Below are 12,673 nucleotides of genomic sequence, written 5' to 3'. Positions count from 1 at the left end.
ACATTCTAATCGCCAGCCCCACCAAAGAGCTTTCCAACCATAATATAATTAATACCTTAAATCATCTGGCTGAGAGAGAGGATATAAAGTTTCAAACAAAAAGCCCAGATCTCCCTCCAGCAGATAGAATACTTAGGATTTAAAATAGAAAAGGGGCACAGGGCACTGTCTAAGGAGAGGAAAAAATTGCCAGATGGCATCCCCTAGTATGAGAAAATGGCTCCAAGGTTTCCTGGGGATGGTCGGGTCTGCCATATATAGATCCCCAACTTTGTCTTAATTGCTAAGCCCGTGTATGAGCAATTAAAAGAGAAGGAACTTGACCCTTTTAAGTGGACCCTTGATTGTAACCAGGAGTTCCTGGAACTGAAAAACCATCTCATGAGAGTCTCTGCATTAGCTTTACCCAAGTTGAGCTGCCCCTACCATCAATATGTATATGAGAAAGGAGGAACTGCCCTGGGGGTGCTTACACAAAAATTGGGACCTCTAACTCAGGTTGTAGCTTATTTTTCTAATCAGTGGACCAAACTGCTAGAGGATGGTCCCCCCACTTGTGGGCTGTAGCTGCTACTTCTCAGTTCCTCAAAGAGGCTAACAAATTAACCTTTGGACAGCCTCTGACAATCTGGACCCCCCACTGCATCTGAGCAGGACCCTGTGGGACTCCTGCATGGAAGCCTTTGAAACAGTTGCTATTCAGGTAAGAGAGGGGATGCAGAGACGAGGGAGGAGCAGCCAAGAAACCATAGTGCAGCCTTGGGGCAGGGTTCTGGTTCCACCTCAAGAGATACACATAACAATATCTTTAAGCTCTTCTGAAGAAATAAAAACCCCACCAAATGGAAGATGTTCCAGAGAGAAGGTCACAGTTTGATAACCTCAAAGCTCATCAGGAGACTACCTAAAACCAGATTAAGGGAATGCAGGCCTTGCACACACCCTGATCCTTATCAGCAACTCCGTCCTTGAACCATTGCTATAAAACTCCTCATCAAATCCTCCCAGGTTGGGACACACAGTTTTTCCAGGGCACGAGCCTACTGTGTCCCCCTTTGCCTGGCAAAGCAATAAAGCTATTCTTTTCTACTTCACCCCAAACTCTGTCTCCGAGATTCAATTTGGCACCAGTGCACAGAGTTTTCGGCATCACCACCACCTCCAACCCCTCATAAAGGAAAGGGGGGAAGATTGGTATTTCCTGGTCGAATCCCCCAAGTCCAAGCCATGCTTCTAGACAACACATCTGTGACTCTGAGGCCCTGTAATGTCCTTAACCCTGCCTACTTGCTACCTCAAGACAGGTCCAAAATTAATTCATAATTGTGAGCAAGTTATGGAACAAGTATACTCCAGCAGGCCTGACCTAAAGATCTGCCCTATAGAGAATGCAGAATTGGAATGGTTCATTGATAGGAGTAGTTTTGTGAAAGAGGGAAAAGGAAAGGCAGTTTATGCCAGAGGTTTCCATCACAGAGTGCCAAATTAATTGCCTTAATCAGAGCATTAGAACTAGAGAAAAGAAAAGTTGTCAATATCTACACTGACTCTATATGCCTATTCAATCCTACATGCCCATGGGGCTATCTGGAAGAAGAGAGGAATGCTGACCTCAGGTAATAAACAGATTAAGAATGGGGAGGAAATTATGTTACTGCTGGAGGCTATACTCCAAAGGAGGTGGTGGTTACTCACTATAGAGGCCATCAAAAGAGAGAAGCAGAAATAATAAGAGGAAATAACAGTGGATATGGCAGCTAAACAAGCAACAGAGGATGGGAACAGACTTCAAAAGCTACTCCTACTGGCTCTCCCAGACCCTAACTCCTACACTTCCATATATACACCAGAAGAAAGGAAAAAGGCTTTGAAATGGGGTTACTTTGAAAGCCCAGAATACCCGGGGTGGATGGTTAATGGTCATAAACAGCAGTTCTTCCCATCAGCCATTGCATTCCAAGCCATCCAGGAAGCTCATCAGACTACACATTACAGGCATGAGGCTCTATATCGATGGCTCAACAAATCCATTACTATTCCCAATTTCTGTAGTATCCTTAAAGAGGTGTTTGAAGCTTGCCGTAACTGCCTCCAGAATAACCCCAACACTCACCACCCCACACCAATGTCTTGGAACTGTCATGGCTCCTGTGAGTGTGTCATTTAGCTTGGTGATGTTTACAATGAGCGTATACTGAGGCTCAAGGTCTAGTGGAAGTTGACTTGTCCGCCATCTTGGATCCATTTGGTTCTAATCAGTTTATGTCATGTCCTTGGGCTATGTTATTCTTTCAAAGGTTGTGCCCTGCTCCGCTTCCCTCCTGTTTCATTTGCACTCCACTTAGAGACCACAATCTTCAGGAAAAGTAGAAAGAACAAATCCAATCCTCATAAGAAACTTAGCCAAACTGTGTCAGGAGATTCATCAACCCTGATCTCCCTTCTTCCTAATGTACTTTTGAGAATGCAGATAGCCCCTAAGGGAAAGCTCAGGTTAAGTCTATATGAGCTTGTATACGGGAGACCCATTCCTAAAGGACCTGGTTATAAAGCCAACCTTAGGGAAATGTACTGACTAAAATATGCCTTACAGATAGGGGAAATAGTCAAAATTTTACATGCTTATGGGAATCAGGAATCACCTTCCCCTTCATACATGGGTTTACATCCTTTCTCTCCTGGGGATTGGGTTATTTGAGAACCTGGAAGGCTGGAAAGACATAAGACCAGTTAGACCCCAAGTGGACAGAACCTTATCTAGAAATCTTGACTACTCATTCTGTCTTAAAATTACAGGACATACTTCCATGGGTCCACCATTCCAGAGTGAAGACAGCACCAACGCCTGAGGAAAAGTTACTGAGTCACCCATTCAATACACCTGTGAACCTGTTACAGACATTAGGTTACTTTTCAAAAGGACAAATTTACTGATAGAAAAGTAATGTGGTGGATAGGCTTAGTAGTTGGCCTTGTCATTGCTATTGCCTTACTTGGCTTCTGCTGTTCTACCAAACCCCCTCCTCCTGGAAAACATCTCCTCTGTTCATGCTAGATATAGGGAATATTAATACTGAAAGTGAGATGAATGTCTACCATTGTCTATACTTCTTAACTCTTTCTGCCCTATCTCTTACAACCATCAACGCAGAATGGGAAGTCAGTAGTAAATTTCTTGAGAATTACAGCCTGTGGATAAAATCGATCCCAGTGCTGGATCTGTCACAACCACCCTCAAAGTGACACCTATAGATTCAAGGTATTACATTTTACCCCCCAAAATGACAACCTCACTCTCACCTTGGCTAACTAGGTCTACTAAAACCTATCTCTCTTGAAGTTCACATCCCATACTTAACACAGCTTCCCTGCTTGGATCTCACCCCTCACATTAACATCTCTAATGAATAAAAGACACTCACTCTAAAGTGCCATCACTCTAACCAGACTTGCTGCCACCACCCCTATCAACAGCCCCTACCAAAGGGAGGAACTTCAAATAACACCTTAGGGCTTCTCTGGACTCTGTCCCATCAGAACAACCCCAACTCCTCCTTTCCTTCTCTGGGATGAGCTCTAGCCTATCCTTGTTTAGATAATGCCTAATTTGGGGAACAAAACACGCTAGGCCGGCTAAGTTCTCAGAACCTAGGTGTAAGCATTCATAGTGTCACTCAGCCCTGAGCTACAAGGGAAATAGGACCCATTCTGGCAGAAGTACGGATTGCTTTCAGACAGGCGGCCTCCACTGGAGGACAAACATAATATTAGAACTATGATTGTCAGCATTATCTTCAGGGGGAAAAAGCTTATTAGGAGCCTAGCTGTATAACCGTCATGTATATATATACACACACACACACACACACACACACACACACACACACACCCCTTCTGGACTTCATGAATAACGATTTTGGAAATGGGCAAGTTTCTTTATTATTAAAATAAATAACTCCTCTGGCAATTTTAATGTGTTGCCAGAAAGTTGAAATTAAATAAATCTAAACCTCCCCATCTAATATCTAGCTTACAGAAAATGCAAGGGGCAGGGGAACATGTTAAATAACACCCTGAGTATGCAATCAATAAAATCCACAATGAAGGAACTTTAGAGTACAATTGATGCAGTAGTATTTTTCAAAAACAACGTAATAAACAAAAGGTGGTGGTTGAGTAGAGACCCATCAGTCAAATAAAATATGTAAATATTGTTTAATCAATTCACATGCTATTCTCATCTCTGTGGGGAAAACACAAAAGGAAGAAAACATTGGAAACTATTTTTTTCATTCTGACTACAATCATTCTAACCCTTAATTACCTCGTTTTTCCCCCAACAGAGACATATTTATAATCAATTCTTTATCGACTGAGCATTATCTGACTTTCAGTAAGCCACATAACCTTAGATAAGCCACATAACACTTACCACAACCTAAGTTTTGTAGGAGGTATTCCTGCAGGGGGAGTCATATGCAATATTTTAGTAATAAACAGCCTTGCTCATTGCCCAGGAGAACACAAGCATTTTTTTTCACAACGTCCCAAGGCCTTTGAGAATGCCCTACAAGTAGTAGGTGCTTAATGAATGTTCGTTGAATAACTACATAAATTGAAAAATAAATGAAGCTTCTCATCATTAGTAAGCATAAAACTTGTATAAGTTTAGCAGCAAGATCAGTCCTTTTTAGGAAGTGAAGTGGTGATCTAATAACTGATATAAGGAGAATTAAGTGCACAAATTAAATATTACCACATAACAAACAACTCAAAACTTAATAGCCTGAAACAACAATAATAAACATGGCTCAGGAGTCTACAGCTCACTTGAGTTTGCTTATATAACCAGAGTTTACAACTTCACTAAATTTAAAAGTGATACACAATTTTTTGGTGGGTGGGGTAGAGTTGCTTTACAATGTTGTGTTAGTTTCTTCTGTACAGCTAAGTGAATCAGCTATAGGTATACATATATCCTCTCCCTCTTGGGCCTCCCTCCCACTCCCTCTCCCATCCCATCCATCTAGGTCACCACAGAACACTGAGCTGAGCTCCCTGTGCTATACAGCAGGTTCCCATTAGCTGTTTTACACGTGGTAGTGTATATATGTCAATCCCAATCTCCCAATTCATCCCACCCCCCACTTCTGCACCCCACGTCCACATGTCCATTTTCTATGTCTGGGTCTCTATTCCTGCCCTGCAAATAGGTTCATCTGTACCATTTTCCTAGATTCCACATATATTCGTTAATATATGATATTTGTTGTTCTTTTTCTGACTTACTTCATTCTGTATGACAGACTCTAGGTCCATCTACATCTCTACAAATGATCTAATTTTGTTCCTTTTCATGGTTGAGTAATATTCCATTGTATATATGTACCACATCTTCTTTATCCATTCATCTGTCAATGGACACATGAAATGTCCATGTCCTGGCTATTGTAAATAGTGCTGCAATGAACATTGGGGTGCATGTGTATTCACAAATTTTTATCTAATATACCACTCATGTTTCAGTTTTGTCACTTGGCTCAATGTGTTTCATTGTATTTGTTTTCCTCCAGTATGTGATGTTGGAATAGGTCATTGAAAGGATGTGACCATCAGTTGTCCCATGAGCTGGACCTGGGCAATCAAAGCCTCCTCACTCCCTCCCCTCTCTTTGGAGTGTATGTTCTACCCATAGTGGGAGCCATTTCAAGGATGCAGCCTTGAGAGAGCACTGTGTTGTTGAGACCATCTGGATGGTATATGTGACTGAACCCAGTTAAGGCCTCTGTATAAACTTTTAAGATTCTGGCAGGCAGGTGTAGAGATCTACTCACCTTATGGCCACCCAAGACAAGCCTCATATATAAGTTCTCTTGCTTGTTAAACCTGACACCTATCAATATTGAGGGGGTCTGCCTCTTTCTTCAGTCTCTTCTTGCTGTTTGTGTTAGGGGTCAGGACCAACACACAAGGCCCTGCATGTAAGTGTCATGTCTTCATCTATTTTAATCTTTAAAGTTTCACACAGCCTTTTTTGCTCCTACAATATTGATACAGTTAAAGAATACATTCTATTTTGGGTCAGTCTAAAGCTTTCTCAGTACTAGAGTCAGATGCATTTCTTGCCTGAATACCTTATAAGAATTATCTTGTCTTTGTTAGAATATCATACCTGGAAGTGTCCATCTATGCTTCATTGATGATTTAATTATTGATTGCCTGTTTGATTTCTCAACTTTGTAGCTACTATTTTTTTTCCCCTTGCAACTTATTAGTGATCTGTAGAGTGACATTTTAAGATCATGTAAGACATAATATTATTTTTTCTTCTTAGCCTATTGCTTTTTTATTATTATGTAATATTATTTCTCACTATTTTCAATTTTTCCTTGAGCTCTATTTTTATCCTAAAATATTTTTGCTACATCAGATTTTATGAATCAATTATTGATTAATTAATACTTATTGATTTTTTTGATTAAATGATCGATTTCCTATTGTGTCCACTTTAGATATTTTCTTCATTTTGAAAATTTCATTTTATACTTCTCTCTTGCAAACGAACGATAAGGCAAATTTTCTTTGTCCAATCAGTGATTGAAAAATTACACAAGTTGGGATTCCTTATATCTTTAGAATTCTTACCATATTTATAATTTTTGCTTTCTGTTTACCCACCCTTTTTATCTTTTTCTTCTCTCCTGACTTTTCTTCAATTTTTTTCCATATATTCTTCCCTTCTACTTTCTACACTTCTCATTATAAATTGTAAAATATGTTACTGTGTGGTTATTCTTTAAAATCCTACATACATAGTCATAAATACTTATTATGATGTGAAAAATAATTCACTACTTTTGTCATCTTCAGAAACACAACCTAGATGTTATCAAGCTTTAACTATCAGGGAAAAACTTTTATGCTCACTTCTATCTTCTATTGTTTTACTACATCATTAGTTTTAACTTTAAAGAAGTTTCTTAACACTAAATATGTTCATGTTTCTTGGAATTTTAGTGTTCAAGCTTCACTTTAACTGCATTTTTTTTTCTTTTGCTCTATTGCTTTTTTCCTTTCCTCTAATCTTTCCTCTTCCCCCTCTCTCCCCTTTGTTAAGTTTCTTGCATTCTCTCTAACAGACCTGAGTTCAGAACCCAGTCTCTTAAAGGCACTTTAAAAAATGATGCCCTTGGATGATGTGAAGATACTGTAGATTCATTCACAAGTCTAGTTGGTAACTTGGCTTAGTTTTGTTTACAACGTTATATCTTTATATTCCAGAGATGCCTGGTTATAGTTTAAAACAGAGATTTGGTTTCAGGATCCTTCTGGGAATTACAATGCTTCACTTCACTTCCTGGATTTACCTAGTGAGCCAGGCTTGCCTCGCCATCCAAGGGAATACTCTTAACTATTGTTACCTGGTAGAAGCCCAATTCCCAGCTGCCACTGGCTGCCTCCAGACCCTGAGCCCACAAGATCAATGGTTTTACCTCTAATTATTTCTTGTCACTTTTATATATGTTTAATTTCTGTTTTTCTTTGGATCCAGCTATGCCATTTTCATATTATAATAACCCACCATTATAATTGCTAGTTATACTGACCTTATCTCTTGAGTTTCTCTGTTCTTTTTAGATCTTGGCTACTTTATTATCTCCTGGGCCTTGGTTTGTAACACCACAGATACACTTTGTGGCCCTCAAATTAGCCTCTTAAAGCCAACACATTCTTCTTGGTTTTAGTGAACAGAAAGAATTTGTTGATTCTGTAATTCTGGACCCTTGAATGGCAGGAGTCCTTTGACAGGTAGAAATCAGAGCTATCAATTCTCTTATTTTAGTTGAAGTTTCTTTAATTAGCAATAGGTTATATTATTCTTATGAATTGCATATTCCCTAAAGTCTTTGAAAAGGGAAATAAAAATCTTTTTTATGTAAAAGAGTTATCAAATTATAACTTTTTCCTTCCAGAATGATTGAACTGAAATTTTCTAAGTGTGAGCATAATGGCCAATTATTCTGAGCAATTATCTTTTATTTTGTTTCTTCTCCAGAGTCTACATCATAGTGTGGCTAGAATCATCATTTGCTTCATTTATTTGTTTCTTCTTTTGTGGCAAACTTGTTCTATTTCTCTTCCCCCCCCGCCACAGTTCACTAATGCCCTAATATTTAAATGTTTGTTAATAGTTTAAGATTTTCTTGAGTTTTAAATTTTTATTTAATTTTTTTTTGGTCATATGTTTTGGTACTTCTTATCCATTATTGCTGTTAAAATGCAGGTTTCATTAGGTTAATGAAAGAATCTACTGACATTCAGGATCCCATGTCTGTGGACTAGTTGGTTAAATTACCTAAGTAAAACATAGCTGAAGTAATAATTTTAGAGAAATTAGACACAGAATGGGGGAGTTTGGATTAAGAGCTTTAATAAATTTCTCTCCTCTTAGAGTGCAGCTGCGGGATTAAAGGGAATTTCATAGAGCTGGAATTTGTTAGAAAGTTACTGAATGTTAAAAGAAAGATGATAAAAAGGGGGAAGGCAAGGGTTCAGGTTCATCTGGGCAAAATGAATAGGTAGATAATTTCCTTCAATGTTTTGCCAGTTTGCCTAGTTGAGTTTACAATTTTATATGGCTTTGGGTGTTATTTACGATGTTCTGAGTGGATTTTTATAAAAATGGAAATAGTTGCTCATACTTTGCATAAGATTTGAAGTTTTCAGTGTAACAGTGACAATAACATACTAGCTCACAGTCATTGAGCATTTACTATATGCAATGCCCTGTGCTCAGAATTTGCAATATATACCTACCCATGAAGTAGTTGCTCTGAGCAAAACAGCTAGTAAGCAGCAGGGCCAGGAGTCAATCCTAGGTCTGTGAACAAGAAATGTTTCCTCATTCTCTCATGCCCTTTCTATAAGTACTTTACACATTTATGATGATGTACCCTCTAGCCTTTCTGAACTCTACTCATCCAGACACAGCAGTTTGAACCTTAGTTGGATGCCTGAGAATGTGAAATTGATGGTTGGTGGCACTGGTGCAGGGAGAGCATGTAGCTTTAGAGCTAGAAAAGCTACTTTCTATCATATAATTGGAGAGCCAAAAAGAGTGACTGACCCTTGAGAAGGGAGGAGGTGTTATTCATCACACTATCCTAGATAAGTGTCCCTTATCATGGTAGTAAATAATCCAGGTAGGCTTACCTTAAACCTTGGAAGGATTCCTGTCTGCAGGGAAAGAGATGTTGCCAGAGTGGCTGCAGCAGAGTGTGTCAGAAAGGAAGAGCCAGCCCGCAGAGATGAGTCCAACACCAAATGGGGCTGCCCAGAGAACTGGATCTGCATCTGATTGACAGATGGCAGTCAAAGCCTGAGAAAGAAGAAATAAATATCAACGTGGCTGATTTGAGACACCAGGCATTTAGACCCTGGGAAATCCTATCAGCACATCTCTGAGGAATGCTTTACTAGTTTAGATATTTAACAAGAACACAGAGGTTTTCACTGAGGTGAGGATGATGCATAGAAAATGCACCCTGGAGTCCATCTCTAAGATTTGTCTCAGTTAAGCCCAGTTCAGTTGCCTTTTACAGTGATCACGGCGGGAGGATTGTGATTAAAAAACCAAAGGGGTATTTTATAAAACTCTCTATAAGATATCTGGGTATAAACAGCCATCATGTAATAATTTTTAAAAAAACAACACTGATTATCAATATTATTCTACTAACATAAGAGGCCCAAACAAGAAAATGAAGAAACTTTGCCAAGGACACTATGCTGTTTTGACAGCTTGTGAGATCTATTGTCTCAAAATTGTAGGGTGCCATTCCTATCAAGCCCATAAATGTTTTATTTTGCTTACAGAAGATGGAGAATATTTTAAAAATATTTTAACTATGAAATAGAGAACATATACAGGAAAGTACATAAAACAAATTTACATTTTAACAAATAGACATAATAGCCAAGAAATATAACATTTCCAACATCCCATAAGACCACAGTAAGTACACTTTCCCCACATAGGGTAACTACTACCTTAAATTTGCTTTCCTCGTAGTTTTAGTAACTACGTATGTCTTCAAAAATATATAGTTTACTTTTTAAACACTTTATGTGAAGGTAATATATATTTAAATGGGATATCATTTTTTATACATTTTTTGTTTCCCACAACAGTGCTTATAGAATTTGAGAAAGACATATTCATGTAATTAATATAATTTGTTATTTACCAGGTTACTGTACTGAAGCTTCAAATCAAAGTGTAGGGTAGAAAAATCAAGGTATCAACTAAGGTACAAATTTATGGAAAGTTTTTTTCTGGGGCAATGGGGGACTCTGTATTACACATCTCTCAATCTTACAAGCTATGATAATTGCCATTACAAAGTTTAGCATGCTAGAATAATTTATATTTGTGAATGCATGGTTGGATGGTTGTCTCCCAAATGGCAATATGTAATGGACTTTCAGTCCCAAGATTGGAGTCAATTTTTTTTTAGATCCCAAAGAAGATTCTTTATTTTTACCTCCTCCTTTCTGCTATTCAATTAGTATGTACACTTCTGGGTACCTTCAAAAACAAACAAACAAAAAAAAGCAAACACAACAAAACTTGCTTGAATAAGATACCAAGTGATTTGGATAGAGTTATCCTACATCAGATATCAGATTCATCAAGAGTCCTTTCAGTAGCTACTAAAATATACATTAAAAAAAATGTTGTATATGTGAAGCTTGCATATACAACCTGAGTTTCTCTTGACCACTCCAACTTATGAATAGTAAGGATTCACAGTTTTAGTAATAATTTAATTCATCTAACACTCACCTGTACTTTTTTTTTTTTTTTTGCAGTATGCGGGCCTCTCACTGTTGTGGCCTCTCCCGTTGAGGAGCACAGGCTCTGGACGTGCAGGCTCAGCGGCCATGGCTCATGGGCCCAGCCGCTCCGCGGCATATGGGATCTTCCCGGACCAGGGCACGAACCCGTGTCCCCTGCATCGGCAGGCGGACTCTCAACCACTGCGCCACCAGGGAAGCCCTCACCTGTACTTTTAATGCAATATTTTAGTCCACCCTAGGGTCACCTCCAGGTATTTCTGGGAAGTATACTCAAGTATTTCTTAAGGGGTCTGACATCCTCTCTTCCTGCTAAGCAATAGTACTGTGCCATTGTCTCCTGCCCAACATTCACAGATCGCTGCTTTGTTCATTGGACAACAATATCATCTTATAGAGATGAGGAAGCATGTTCCTTAGGATGGTAAACTCTTTGGTGTTCTGCTGCAAAGTGAATCCTAGCATTCCTTTAGTTTTACTTAGTGTTAGTTCATAACCATCCTCATCCTCCTCCTCATCATCATTTTATGCTTATTTACCCTAAAGCTGCTGTACAGAATTTTTAGTGAACAAGGTTTTTAAATTTCTATCTACAGGTTTATTGTGGTTTGTAGGCCTAAGATATGAATCAATGAGGGGCTGATCTATTCTGGGAGACAAATATTAGTGACAAAGACAAAGATGTGCTCAAAATTGACCCTTTTCTCTGAAGACTAAGACTTTCTTAGTCAGATAACATGAGTTCTTTCCTGAGACTTAGTACAAACTCACAAGACTCTTTAGTCTTCATGCCACATACCAGTCTGACAAATGCTCTAGAGATTTCTTAATCCAATGGATGCAGGATTAGCTCAAGTGGGATGCCAAGTGTGCAAACATTTGCTATTTTTTTTTTAAATTTTTATTGGAGTATAGTTGATTAACAATGTTGTGTTAGTTTCAGGTGCACAGCAAAGTGAATCAGCCATAGATATACACATATCCACTCCTTTTTAGATTCTTTTCCCATATAGACCATAACAGAGTATTGAGTAGAGTTCCCTGTGCTATACAGTAGGTCCTTATTAGTTATCTATTTTATATATAGTAGTGTGTTCTATGGTTTTAACTGAGTCCACCATTGAGAGGTTGGAGATATGCTACAGTATATGTTGCCATGGCTACCAGCAAGTTCTTTCACTTATTTGCCTTTCTGTTTGTGAGAGTTCAGTTCTAGCTTTATTAAAATAGGACAAAAAATAAGGTGAGAAGTAGACTAAGGGATAGGTAATTCTGGCCAAACACATAGTTGAAGAGGCCAAGTAGTCAATATGAATAAATCACATACTGTGTTCACAATAATACTGATCCAATAATATTTTCACTAGAAATTCTGCTATATTATTCTAGTACACATTTTGCTACTATAAATACATGTTGGGGAAGTATGGTGCAATGGAAATGAAACTTGGTTGTGAGTCCCATCTCTGCCATTGCCTTCCTTTATCACCATGTGCTGCCCATTTCTCCTTTCCTGGCCTAAGTTCTTAACTATCAAAAAAATAAAAGTTTGGGTTTCCCTGGTGGCGCAGTGGTTGAGAGTCCGCCTGCCGATGCAGGGCAAACGGGTTCGTGCCCCGGTCCGGGAAGATCCCACATGCAGCAGAGCGGCGAGGCCCGTGAGCCATGGCCGCTGAGCCTGCGCGTCCAGAGCCTGTGCTCTGCAACGGGAGAGGCAGTGGGAGGCCCGCAAATCGCAAAAAAATAAAATAAATAAAAAGAAAGTTTGAGGTAAGTGATAGTTTGAGGTCTATATAGTCGTCACAGTCTATGAAAC

At 38.9% G+C, this 12,673-nt stretch overlaps 1 long non-coding RNA gene across 1 annotated transcript in view; it reads right to left on the bottom strand.

The window, feature by feature from the left end:
• LOC109550123 (uncharacterized) overlaps positions 1 to 12,673 on the bottom strand; it is a 592,312-nt gene that overhangs the window by 278,026 nt on the left and 301,613 nt on the right. Inside the window, exon 5 of the long non-coding RNA XR_012326525.1 lies at positions 9,214 to 9,379. This is a non-coding gene — a long non-coding RNA (uncharacterized lncRNA). The remainder of the gene's footprint in view (positions 1 to 9,213; positions 9,380 to 12,673) is intronic.

This window comes from Tursiops truncatus, chromosome 16, assembly GCF_011762595.2.
Source record: "Tursiops truncatus isolate mTurTru1 chromosome 16, mTurTru1.mat.Y, whole genome shotgun sequence".
NCBI classification, from domain to species: Eukaryota; Metazoa; Chordata; class Mammalia; order Artiodactyla; family Delphinidae; genus Tursiops; species Tursiops truncatus.
This window is presented reverse-complemented; position numbering and strand designations above follow the sequence as displayed.